At 36.0% G+C, this 13,804-nt stretch overlaps 1 pseudogene; it reads left to right on the top strand.

Annotated features, from left to right (window-relative positions):
- Positions 1–7,390: 7,390 nt before the first annotated feature.
- LOC114086882 (glyceraldehyde-3-phosphate dehydrogenase-like) overlaps positions 7,391–13,804 on the top strand; it is a 41,138-nt pseudogene continuing 34,724 nt past the window's right edge.

The following is a 13,804-nucleotide window of genomic DNA, read 5'->3' as shown; positions in this document are numbered from 1 at the left end:
ATTTTTGGCATTTTAACTATAGTACGTCTTGGAGAGGTTCTTTTCTGATCATGTCTATATGAAGTTCTAAATGTCTCCAGTACCTGTATGTCCATCTCATTCCCAATAATAGGAACATGTTCTGTTATTTTACTGAATAAGTGTTCTATGCCATTAGCTCATATCTCCACTTCTTCAAGACCTATGAATCTTACAGTTGGTCTTTTAATGTCCTAGAGCTCTTATATATTCTGTTCATAGTTTCTTTTGTTTTTTTAATTACTGTTTGAGTGTTCTACTTCATATGCCTGTCTTTGAGCTCTGATATTCTTTCTTCTGCTTGATCTAGGGTTCTGGTGAGACTCTCCACTGAATTTTTTTTTATTTGATTTATTGAGTTTCTAATATCCAAAATTGCTGTTCAGTTCTTTTTCAGAATCTGTTTTTATTTAAATGATCTTTCATATCCTGTATTATCTTCCTCAGTTCATTCTTTAGTTTTTTTTTAAATCATTGATAATTTTAATAGTGAACTTTTAAAATTCTTTTTCTAGCATTTCTTCCAGATTCAGTAATCTCTGGATTCAGTTGGGGGGGGGGGGGTTGTGAATTTTTGGTGGTATCTTACTACCTTGTTTCTTCTCATCTCCTGTTTTTATGTTGAGATTTGCACATCTATTAGGATGGCCTTTCACTATTATGTAAGGGCCTTTTTAATGAGCTGCTTTCTCTTTACGATGTGTCCTGGTTGGGAGTATATCTCACATTCAAGCATCCACCAATGTGTTCAAAGTGCTATGTTCAAACCTCAGCACTATTCTGAGAGGAGAAAATAACTACCAGTAACAGTAACAGCTTAAAAGCAAACCAGATACTAGCATATAATAAAAACTTATTGAAAATACTCTCTACAACTCCACTAATCAAAGAGAAATAATAATATAGAATAGGTTAAAAAAATAGGCAATAAAGAATGTAGAATTTGTATTTAACTGTATATAATATGAAAAAAAAACACCCCACCTAATTCTATAGCAATAATTTTTATGTTCTATATAACTAGATATTTAACTAAATATTAATTAAATATTATTTAGGTATATTGGTCATTTGAAGAAAGCATCTTACTTTTATCTAGTATTTTACACAAAAAATAATTCAGCAATGATCCTTTTTTCTTCTGCATTCTTATCACTGGTTGTATAATATTTAATTAAATTCTGAAAGTATAGGATTAGAGTTATAGTACAACTAAGATAGCAGTTTTGAGACAACTTACTTTTGGTAAGCAACAACTCAATGGAGAGCATGATTATTTTGGCAAATTAGTTTAGTGGCAGTTAGTTAAGGGACAATAATTTCATAGTATATTTTCTAAGTGTGTGTTTAGATTAATAGAAAGTCCAGGCATAGGCATTAGAAACAAGGTTTACTTATCTAAAGGACAGAGAAAAAAAATCAACAATATGTTGTTATGGCTTGAATGTGAGGTGTCTCCCCAAAATTTCCTGTGTTAATGCAGGAATGTTCAGAGGTAAAGTGATCATATTCATATTGTAAGAGCTGTAACCTAATCAGTCCATCCTAGTTTGAATGACTGGGTGTAAACAGGTGGGATTTGGCTGGAGGAGGTGAGTCATTGCGGGCATGCCCTGGAAAGGTCCATCTTCCCAGCAGTCCCTTCCCTCCTCACTGCTTCCTGACTTCTGCCATGAACTGAGCATCTTTCCTTGACTGGACTCTTCCCCCATATATGCTATCTCATCTTGGGCTCAGACCAATGGACATCAGCTATCTATGAACTGAGAACTCTGAAACCATGAGCCCTCTACCCCCCCTCCTCCACAATTTTTCCTCCTCTAAGTTATTCTTGGCCAGTATTTAGGTCACAATGACAGAAAAGATGATGAAACCATATGCGATAGAGATATCAGCAGTCAGATAGAATTATAATCACATAGAAATCCAACTGTTACTACCTAAGTATACAGTGAGTGAGAGTCTCCACTGCTCTCCTCCAAATTAAGCCACATATGCATAAGCCTTAGGTACTTACTCATATACATATGGATATAGCAGTTGTGTAAAAAGCGTAGTCTAGATATGTGTTTGGGACTACATTATCTAAGTCGGGTATAACTCATCAAACTAAAATATCACAACAAAATCAGGTATAGAAAAACATATGGAGTCATAGACACCACTGTCATTTATCACCCCGGCCCTCCCTAGGTTAAAACAGCAATGATTAGTACTTTTGCAGAATTTAGAGCTGCTGAAAATAGAACAAAGATCAGTTAAACACATACAAATGAAACAAAGTGTGATTCATGGTAGTAACAAAACCTGTGAATTACCAGCTATCTCTGTGCCTCATATGCTGCACTAGTTTTCTTATATGTGTGATCTCATATACATACCCAAACACTAGTATTGTTATTATTTCCTTCTTCATACGGGAAAATTGAGACTCAGGGTTAAGTCCCTTGCCCAGAGTTACACAGCTATTTAGAAGCAGATAAGGAATTCAATTGTTCTAGTAAAGCACTGGAATTCTCATAAAATACTGGAATTCAGTATTTTCAACAGATTTCCTAGTGATTCTTTGCATCAGAGAAATTTAGGAACCCTTCTTTAGTCTAATTGCTCCAAGTGTGGCACAATGATCCACGGCATGGGCATCCCATACCTGGGTACTTCTTAGATGTGCTGTATCTTAAGCTCCACATATACCTACTAAACAGAATCTCCCTGTTAATAAAATGTTCATGTAATTCTTCTACAGCTTAAAGTGTGAGAAACACTGTGCTTCTACAATCTAAATGTGCAAATGGATCACCCTGGAATCATGGCAAACTTTAGATATTAATATAGTAGGTCTAAGGTCTGAATTGGGGTAAGATTCAGCATTTTCGCAAGTTCCTAGGTCACTCAGGTTGCAACAGCCTAGACTAAGGATCAATGTAATTATTAATACATGTTAAACAGACAATGAATGATGACTGGATAGAATATAGATTAACAAGGAATGGGTCTTAAATGAGATGGATTAGTCACCTGAGTGTTTTAGGGTATGTCAACACATTTTAGTAACTTTAGTCCTGCCCCCACCTACAGCCACACCCCCATCACTTCTCTCATGAATGGATGGATAACATTCCTGCTTTATTTCTCCCTCTGGAAAAAAGCTTCTGACCAGGAAGTTTATCAGTGGAAAGGGTCTCTCTGTTCAGAGTAGTCTTCCTATTCTACATAGTGTACCCAAAGCATCATCTATTTCCATCATGCCATCATTAGTATAGTGTGTGTAACATTAATTTGTGAGCAAGTGATGGCATGATTAGTCTACATCTTTTAAAACATTATTTCTGAATTTTTAAATCTGTCAACTTTCATGTTAAGAATAAATTTTGTACAAATATGTGACAACAAATCCCATCATTATGTACAACTAAAATGCCCCAACAAAAAGTACAGGAGAAAAAGAATAAGTTTGTAATATAAAATCTTCAAAATAAGCCTCTATTTGCAGCACTATTAGATGCCAAAAACTTATCCTTTTTATAATCTATCTTATAATGTTAACCAGTTTTAATAAATGCCCTTAAAGATTTTGTTTCAAAAGGAAGTGTATTTGCATAACATGATGTTGCATAGTTCTAAGTGAGTAAAACTGAACTATATACAACTTAAAATCTACATTTTAATATCAAAATGATTTATTGTGAAGAATAGTTGTCATTTTATCCATAAATACCTATTTCATTAAAAAATAAAGTATTCAAAATTGAATGAAATTGTTATATAAAAATGAAAAAAGTGGTATTTATCACTATATACTTGAACGTTTGAAAAACCTAGGAATATTTATGTTGCAAAGGAAAATCTGTCACATTCAAAACAAATAATATATCAAAATATATGTAAATATAGTCACTACTGAGTAAAAAAAAATGTCCAGTAAAGAATTCAGAACATGGGGCTTTTCATTACTTGGATGAACATTATTATAACATCAGACACTTCTACTTAAACATTTGTATTTTGTGCATCTTAACAGAAGATATACATTACTTGGTTTATAATTTGATGAGTATAATCCAAAAACTTAAGAATTGAAATTTCTACAAGAAACTATTGGATCAGATGGAATATCACAGATCCCCTCTTAAATTTATCACCTTTAAACATCTGGTAATCTTCTGAGTCTTTTGCTACCTCCTTAAAGTGTCTCAGGCCTAAAACTCTACATCAGCCTTATTCCACCTTGCTGAAATTACTTTCAAACACTGTAAGTTTCTATTACTATAACAAATTCCTAAGATGATCAACTTATAAAGAATTATTTTGGCTCACAGTTTTAGAGGTCTCAGTCCATAATTTGTTGACACAGTTGCTTTGGGCCTATGGTGGCACATCATGGCAGAAGTACTTGATGCAGCAAAACTGCTCACTCATGGCAAAGAAACATGCCTCACAATACTGGAACTGACTTTACCAGGTATAAATCCAAAAGAATCTGAAAGCTTTTTTGCACAGGTGCTGATTGAAATGAAAATTTCACACAACAATTGACTTGATCTGAAATTTTAAGTCTATAAAAAGAAAATTGAAATACAAGTAAGACTAAGTTTTAGAGTTTTCTATTGACTGTTTCTCCAGTGAGAGTTGCTGTAGAGTAGGCATCCTCAAATTCTAGAAAATTCCCTAGCTTCACCTGCAGAGAACAAGTGTCTCAGAGGAAACCTATCCAAAGAGAAGAAGTGCCATGAATTAGGGCAGGTCAGTGGTCAGCACCTAAGCAAGCAAATCAGCTCTCTCAATTAAGTGCTCTCCAGACACAAAACTTGGCAGTTACTAGGGTCCAGTGTCCACATGCTGACCCAGCTCTCTGCCCTTTGTTGCTAATGAAACTGCCTCCCTGATGCCTCCAGGTGGTTTGAAGGTAAATGAAAGAGGAATTGAAGCAGGCCAGACAAGAAGGACAAACAAACATTTAATCAAAATTTTACACTTGAAGCCTAGATTTGTTGTGATTTTTCACTGGAATTTGAATTTAGCATATTTTGAATATATGCTAACCTTTAAAATCTAAACAGAATTTCATGAAAATGAATACAAGGAAATTCAAATGACTAAAATCCTTTTGTATTGTTACAGTGCAATTTTATTTAGGGAGATTTGTGCTCATTTAATAAAATGCCATTTCACACAAAAGTCCTAAAGATTGGAGAGCTGCAGTTGCACAGAGCTGTGAATAGAATCATTTTTGGAAGAGCGACACTCATAACAATTCCAACTAAGGAGAATAAATGGCACATTTGTGCATGTTCGTGGTCATAGTCATCACTCTGTCCAAAAAAGAAAAGTTATTAATGTTTGGCTTATGCATGCACAGATGCTAAGTATCTCTTCTTTTCTCTGTTAAATTGGTGGTTCTCAATAGGATAGATAATAGAAGCAGATCACTGAGAGAAGCCAGAAGGGGATTTAATATACCTGGGAGGTTTTTAAACTAAAACACTCTCTCCCTACATGTGTCAGAATCAGAGGCAAAGGAATAGAAAAACATCTGTAATTTGAAAACAAACCAACAAAAATTCTAGGTGATTCCATTATCCACCAACTCCTATTACAAAAAAAAAAAAACAACCATAAAATAAAACACACCATTAAGTACTGGAGGATGACCATTTCTGGCAAACCAAGGAAGGAAAATGACAATGTTATAGTCACATGACTGAGGATTTTAGAACTAGAAAAAACAGAGGTGACAATGCCCAAATCCCTCATTGTACAGTTGAAGGAAATCAACAATATAGAGGTTCGATTGCTCAATGTTAGAGAAAATTTGATTGTACAATTAAAAGAGGTTTTTTTTTTCCTATAACAAATTAATACTCAAGATAGTTGAATAAGTGAACGTTTATTTACTGTATCTTTCAGCAACAATTGTTGAGCATTTACTCTCTGATAAGTATTACAATTGCGAACATTATTTCCAATCCTCACATCTATTCTAAACTCTGTGAAATAATTATTTTCTCTCTATTTCACACATTGGGTAGGAAAGGATAAAGGCAAAGAGAGGTTAAATAATTTTCAAAAAAAAAAAAAAACTCAATGTTTTAAGTACTGGAGGATGACCTGGTAGCGGCAGGATTGTTAGAGACAGGATTTGAACATAGACCATCTAACTCCAGAGCCTGCACACCTAACCACTGTAGTGCATTACTGTTTGCAACTTATTGTGTACCTGGCACTCTCCTAGCTTCTGCAACTACAGATGTGGAGAAGAACATCCTACATTCATGGACCTAACATAAAAAGCAAAAAGGTAAGTCAACTATCAAATGTAACTTTCAGATGGGAGCCTAGGCCTAGGGTAGGCCTAGGTCCATCCCACCACAAGCAGACCACTGCAAGAGCTCAAGCCCAGTCCAGATCCAACTCCACCAACCTGCACAGGAGTCCAGGCCCTGGGTAGGCCCAGGTCCATCCCATCGAAGGGCAGACCCTCTGCCTGGAGCTCAGGCCCTGGGCCAGAACCACCTCCACCTACCTGTGTGGAATCCCAGGCCCAGGGTAGGTCCAGGTCCATCACCCTCCCCACACCTAGGAGACCAGGTCTAACCCACTGCCTTCTTGGAAAACTGCAGACCTTGCCATAGCCTTCTCCATGCAGTAGCCTCTACTAGTGACAACAAAACAGGGCCTAGAAGAAGCTGCATCTCAGAGCAGGTATCCCAAAGCCACTGTAAGGCCACCCTTTCAGACCCATCTCTGAAAGACATTGCATCCATCTTGGGGCACCTCCATTGCTATCTCGAGTTACCTCTGCTGGTGCCACTACCACCTATAGTTGCAGCAGCATTCATCATGGAACACCAGTAGGGTCTGGAAACCTAACACCAAAGTGAGATAGAGATAATCTGCACAGATACTACAAGATTGTAGGGTAGAAACTGTAATAACTCAGATCCACACTGGAAGTAAGGAAATCACATAGACAACATGAAAAAATAAGGGAGGAAAGTGCCCCAAACAAAACAGAACACCACAATAACAGAACCTATGGACAGCACAGATGATGAAATGTCAAAGAAGGAGTTCAGAAAGTTCATAATTAAAATTATCTGTGAATTAAAGAATGACCTAAATGAGCAAATACAGGCAAAAATTGATGACTCCAAGAAAGAGATAAGAGAGCAAATATAGGTATCCATTGATCACACCAACAAAGAGATAAGGGAGCAAAAAAAGGTAGCAAAAGCTTACTTCACAAAAGAGAGAGAGATTCTGAAAAACAAACACAATCAGAAATCCTTGAAACAAAGGAAACAATAAACCAAATTAAGAAAAAAACTCAATAGAAAGCTTCACCAACAGACTAGATCACTTGGTAGGCGGTATGTCAGATAATGAAGATAAAGTATACAATCTGGAAAACAAAGTTGACCACACAGTGAAGGTAGTAAGAAAACATGAACAGAACATCCAAGCATTATGGGACAGCATCAAAAGACCAAATGTCAGAATTACTGGAATAGAAGAAGGCACAGAGTTTCAAACCAAAGGAATGTACAATCTTTTCAATGAGATAATATCAGAAAATTTCCCAAACATGAAGAATGAATTGAAAAATCAAATAGAAAAGACTTACAGGACACCAAATGTACAAAATTAGCATGTATCTACATCAAGGCACATTATAATGAAAATGCCTAGCATAGAAAATAAGGATATAATCTTAAAGGCCGCAAGAGGAAGGAATCAGCTCGTGTATAGGGGAAGACCAGTTCTTATCTCAGCAGACCCTCAAAGCCAGGAGACCATGGAACAGCATGAAAGAAAATAGATGCCAGCCAAGAATCTTATAGCCAGCAAAATTAAGCTTTAGATTTGATGATGAAATAAAAACTTTCCATGATAAGCAAAAGTAAAAAGAATTTATAACTAGAAAGCCTGCATTACAAAACATCTTCTGCAAAATATTCCATGAAAAGGAAATGAAAAACAACAATGAAAATCAACAAGGGATGTATTACACTGAAGGAAAAACTAATCAAAGGAGAAGTCAAGTCAAATTAAATACTAAAAATAAACCAAAATGTCTGGGAATACAAACCATGTCTCAATAATAACCCTGAATGTTAGTGGCCTAAACTCACCAATCAAAAGACATAAACTAGCAGTTTGGATCAAAAAAAAAAAAAAAAAGACCAAACAATATGCTGCCTCTAAGAGAATCATCTCATAGGAAAAGATATCCATAGACTAAAGGTAAAAGGTTGGAAAAAATCATAACACTCACATGGGCTGCGGAAGCAAGCAGGGGTTTCCATGCTCATATCAAATAAAGTAGACTTCAAGCCAAAGTTAACCAAAAGGGATAAAGAAGGATACTACATACAGCTCAAGGGAACCATATGCCAACAAAATTTAACAATTATAAATATATATGCCCCAAACAATGGAGCATCTATGTTTATCAAAAGAACTCTTCTCAAGTTCAAGATTCAGATCACAATACAATAATTCTGGGTGACTTTAACACACCTCTTTCATCACTGGATAGATCTTCCAAACAAAAGCTGAACAAAGAAACTACAGAACTCAATAATAAAATCAATAACTTAGACATCACCAATATATATAGAATATTTCATCCTTTAATGAGAGAATACACATTCTTCTCAACAGCACATGGATCCTTCTCTAAAATAGACCATATACTATGCCACAAAGCAACTCTTAGCAAATACAAAAAAAAAAGTAGAGATATTACCCTGATTCTATTCGTTCATAATGGAATAAAACTAGAAATCAATGATAAAGTAAAAAATAAAAGCTAATCCAACACCTGGAGAATAAATAATATGCTGAATGAACAGTGAGGAGATTCAAAAATTCTTAGAGGTAAATGAGAACACTGATACAACATATCAAAATCCCTGGAACACTATGAAGGCATTACAAGGAAAGTTCATTGCATGGAGTTCATTTCTTAAAAGAAGAAAAACTTCACAAGTAAATGACCTAAAATTACATCTCAAAGCCCTAGAAAAAGAACAAAACAACATCAAAATTAGTAGAAGATAGGAAATAATTAAAATCAGAGATGAAATTGAAACAAAAGACACAATTGAAAAAATGGACAAACAAAAAGTAGGTTCTTTGAAAAAAATAAATAAAATTGACAAACCCTCAGCCACTCTAATGAAGACAAGGAGAGAGAAAACTCAAATTACTACTGTACATGATGATAAAGGAAATATCAAAACAGATACTACAGAAATACAGAAGATAATTAGAAATCATTTTGAAAACTTGTACTCCAATAAAATAGAAAATATTGAAGGCATCAACAAATTTCTAGTCTTATGATTTGCCCAAATTGAATCATAATGATATACATAATTTAAACAGATTGATTTCAAGTGATGAAATAGAAAATGTCATCAGAAGCCAAGCAACCAAGAAAAGCCCAGGACCAGATGGATACATAGCTAAGTTCTACAACACCTTTAATGAAGAATTAATGCCAATACTCATAAAATTATTTTGTGAAATAGAAAAAAAAGGGAGCACTTCCAAACTCATTCAACTCATTCTATGAGGCCAGTATCACCCTGATTTCCAGGCAAAGAAAACCACATCAAAGAAAAAAAAAACTTCAGACCAATATCTCTAATAAACATAGATGCAAAAGTTATCAATAAAATTCAGGCAAATACAATACAAAAACATATCAAAAAGATAGTGCACCACAATCAAGTGGGGTTCAACCCAGGGATGCAAGGTTGATTCAACATATGGAAATCAATAAATGTAATTCATCACATCAATAGACTTAAAGATAAGAATCAGAACAGGCCCAGTGGCCTGCCGGCATGGTAGACACATCACCCCAATTGGAGGAGGGGCAGAGCTGCCGCCCGCGCCTGAAAGGTAGGCAGACCTGCGACCAACAGGGAGAACAGGCCCAGCGGCCCGCCGGTGTGGTAGACACATCACCCCATTTGGAGGAAGGGCCCAGCTGCCGCCCACAAGGTAGGCAGACCACACGACCCGGAGAAGGGGCCCAGCGGCCCGCCGCCTAGTTGAAAGATCACCCCAATTGGAGGAGGGGCAGAGCTGCCACCTGCGCCTGCAAGGTAGGCAGATCTGCAACCTGGAGAACAGGCCCAGCGGCCCGCCAGCATGGTAGACAGATCACCCCTATTGGAGGAGGGGCCCAGCCGTTGCCCGCAAGGTAGGCAGACCACACGACCCGGAGAAGGGGCCCAGCGGCCCGCCGGCATAATAGATGACCCCAATTGGAGGAGGAGCACAGCCACCGCCCGCACCTGCAAGGGAGACTTTGCAACTATACAAGAGCAATATAAATATATAGGGGGAAAATTCAATAACACAACAGTTTCACCAAGCAGAAAGAAACATGAGCAGTATGAAAAGACAAGGAAAGAAAGGACCACAAGCAATGCAGTTCAACTCAACTTTAGAAGAGGTAAAATCTGCAGCAGATGGAATGTCAGATAAAGAATTCAGGATATATAAGCTTCAGATGATCTGGAGTCTCAAGGAAGACATTAGACAGCAAAATCAGACAATGAAAGATCACTTCGACAGTGACTTACATAAACAAATCCAAGAAGCAAAAGATCAACTATACAGGGAGATAGAGGTTATAAAAAACAAACAAACAGAAATCCTAGAAATGCAGGAAGCAATAAACCAACTTAAAAACTCAAATGAGAATACTACCAGCAGAGTAGAACATTTAGAAGATAGAACATCAGACAATGAAGACAAAGTATTTCAACTTGAAAAGAACATAGACAGCTCAGTGAGACTGTTAAGAAACCATGAGCAGAACATCCAAGAAATATGGGATAACATTAAGAGACCAAACTTAAGAGTCATTGGGATACAGGAAGGTATAGAGGTCCAACCAAAGGAATGAGCAATCTGTTCAAAGAAATAATACGAGAAAACTTCCCAGACTTGAAGAATGAGATAGAATCCCAAATCCTAGAAGCCTACAGGACGCCAAATGTGCAAAATCATAAGAGATCCACATCTAGACACATTATAATGAAGATGCCCAACATACAGAATAAGGAGATAATTTTAAAAGCTACAATAGAAAGGAAGCAGATTACATTTAGGGGTAAACCAATCGGGATAACAGCTGATCTTTCAACACAGACTCTGAAAGCTAGAAGATCCTGGAATAACATATTTCAAATGCTGAAAGAAAATAGGTTCCAACCAAGAATTCTGTATCCAGCGAAATTAAGCTTCAGGATGGAAGATGAAATTAAAACCTTCCACGATAAAAAAAGTTAAAAGAATTTGCAGCTAGAAAACCATCTCTTCAAAACATCCTCAGCAAAACATTACAGGAAGAGGAAATGGAAAATAACAATGAAAACCAACACTGGGAGGTAGTACAGTAAAGGGAAAAAATAATCAAAGAGGAAAAACAAACCATGGTAAGTAACATAAATAAACAAATATGGCTGGGAAAACAATCCATATCTCAATAATAACCCTAAATGTTAATGGCTTAACCTCACCAATTAAGAGACACAAGCTAGAAGAGTGGATGAAAAAAAAAAGATCCAAAAATATGCTGCCAACAGGAGACACATTTGATAGGAAAAGACATACATAGGCTGAAGGTGAAAGGTTGGGAAAAATCATATCACTCATATGGACTTCAGAAACAAGCAGGAGTGTCCATACTCATATCAAATAAAATAGATTTCAAGCCAAAGTTAATCAAAAGGGATAAAGAGGGACACTACACACTGCTCAAGGGAACCATACACCAACAAGACATAACAATCATAAATATATATGCCCCTAACAATGGTGCAGCTATGTTCATCAAACAAACTCTTCTCAAGTTCAAGAGTCTAATAGACCACCATACAATAATTATGGGAGACTTCAACACACCTCTCTCACCACTGGACAGATCTTCCAAAAGAAAGTTGAATAAAGAAACTATATAACTCAATAAAACAATTAATAACCTAGACTTAATTGACATATATAGGATATACCACCCAACATCAAGCAGTTACACTTTTTTCTCAGCAGCACATGGATCCTTCTCAAAAATAGATCATATATTATGTCACAGGGCAACACTTAGACAATATAAAGGAGTAGAGATAATACCATGCATCCTAACTGATCATAATGGAATGAAACTGGAAATCAACGATAAAAGAAGGAAGGAAAAATCATGCATCACTTGGAGAATGAACAATAGGATACTGAATGATCAATGAGTTATAGAAGACATCAAGGAGGAAATTAAAAAATTCTTAGAGATAAATGAAAACACAGACACAACATATCGGAATCTATGGGACACAATGAAAGCAGTTCTAAGAGGAAAATTCATTGCTTGGAGTTCATTCCTTAAAAAAAGAAAAAAACAACAAATAAATGATCTCGCACTTCATCTCAAAATCCTAGAAAAAGAAGAGTAAAACAACAGCAAAAGAAGTAGAAGGCAAGAAATAATTAAAATCAGAGCTGAAATTAATGAAATCGAAACAAAAGAAACAATTGAAAAAATTGACAAAACTAAAAGTTGGTTCTTTGAAAAAATAAATAAGATCAACAGACCCTTAGCCATGCTAACGAAGAGAAGAAGAGAGAGAACTCAAATTACTAGCATATGGGATGAAAAAGGCAATATCACAACAGACACTTCAGAAATACAGAAGATAATTAGAAATTATTTTGAATCCTTATACTCCAATAAAATAGAAGATAGTGAAGGCATCGATAAATTTCTTGAGTCATATCATCTGCCCAGATTGAGTCAGGAGGATATAGACAACCTAAACAGACCAATATCAATTGAGGAAATAGAAGAAGCCAACAAAAGACTACCAACTAAGAAAAGCCCAGGACCGGACAGGGATACAGCAAAGTTTTACAAAAACTTTAAAGAAGAAATAATACCAATACTTTTCAAGCTATTCCAGGAAATAGAAAAAGAGGGACAACTTCCAAATTCATTCTATGAGGCCAACACCACCCTGATTCCTGAACCAGACAAAGACACTTCAAAGAAAGAAAACTACAGACCAATATCTCTAATGAACCTAGATGCAAAAATCCTCAATAAAATTCTGGCGAATCAGATACAAAAACATATCAAAAAAATGGTTCACCATGATCAAGTAGGATTCATCCCTGGGATGCAAGGCTGGTTCAATATACGGAAATCAATAAATGTTATTCACCACATCAATAGACTTAAAGATAAGAACCATATGATCATCTCGATAGATGCCGAAAAAGCATTTGACAAAGTACAGCATCCCTTCATGTTCTAAACTCTAGAAAAACTAGGGATAACAGGAACATACCTCAATATTGTAAAAGCAATCTATGCTAAGCCTCAGGCTAGCATCATTCTGAATAGAGAAAAATTGAAGGCATTCCCTCTAAAATCTGGAACAAGACAGGGATGTCCTCTCTCACCACTTCTGTTCAACATAGTTCTCGAAACACTGGCCAGAGCAATTAGACAGACGAAAGCAATTAAAGGAATAAAAAATAGGAAAAGAAGAACTTAAATTATCACTATTTGCAGGTGACATGATTCTATACCTAGCAGACCCAAAAGGGTCTACAAAAAACCTATTAGAGCTAATAAATGAATTCAGCAAAGTGGCAGGATACAAAATCAATATGCATAAATCAAAGGTATTCCTGTATATCAGTGACAAATCCTCTGAAATGGAAATGAGGACAACCACTCCATTCACAATATCCTCAAAAAAAATAAAAT

This window comes from Marmota flaviventris, chromosome 6 (genome assembly GCF_047511675.1).
Source record: "Marmota flaviventris isolate mMarFla1 chromosome 6, mMarFla1.hap1, whole genome shotgun sequence".
Lineage (NCBI taxonomy): Eukaryota > Metazoa > Chordata > Mammalia > Rodentia > Sciuridae > Marmota > Marmota flaviventris.
The sequence above is the reverse complement of the archived record's forward strand: the minus strand, read 5'-3'. Positions and strand labels throughout refer to the sequence as shown.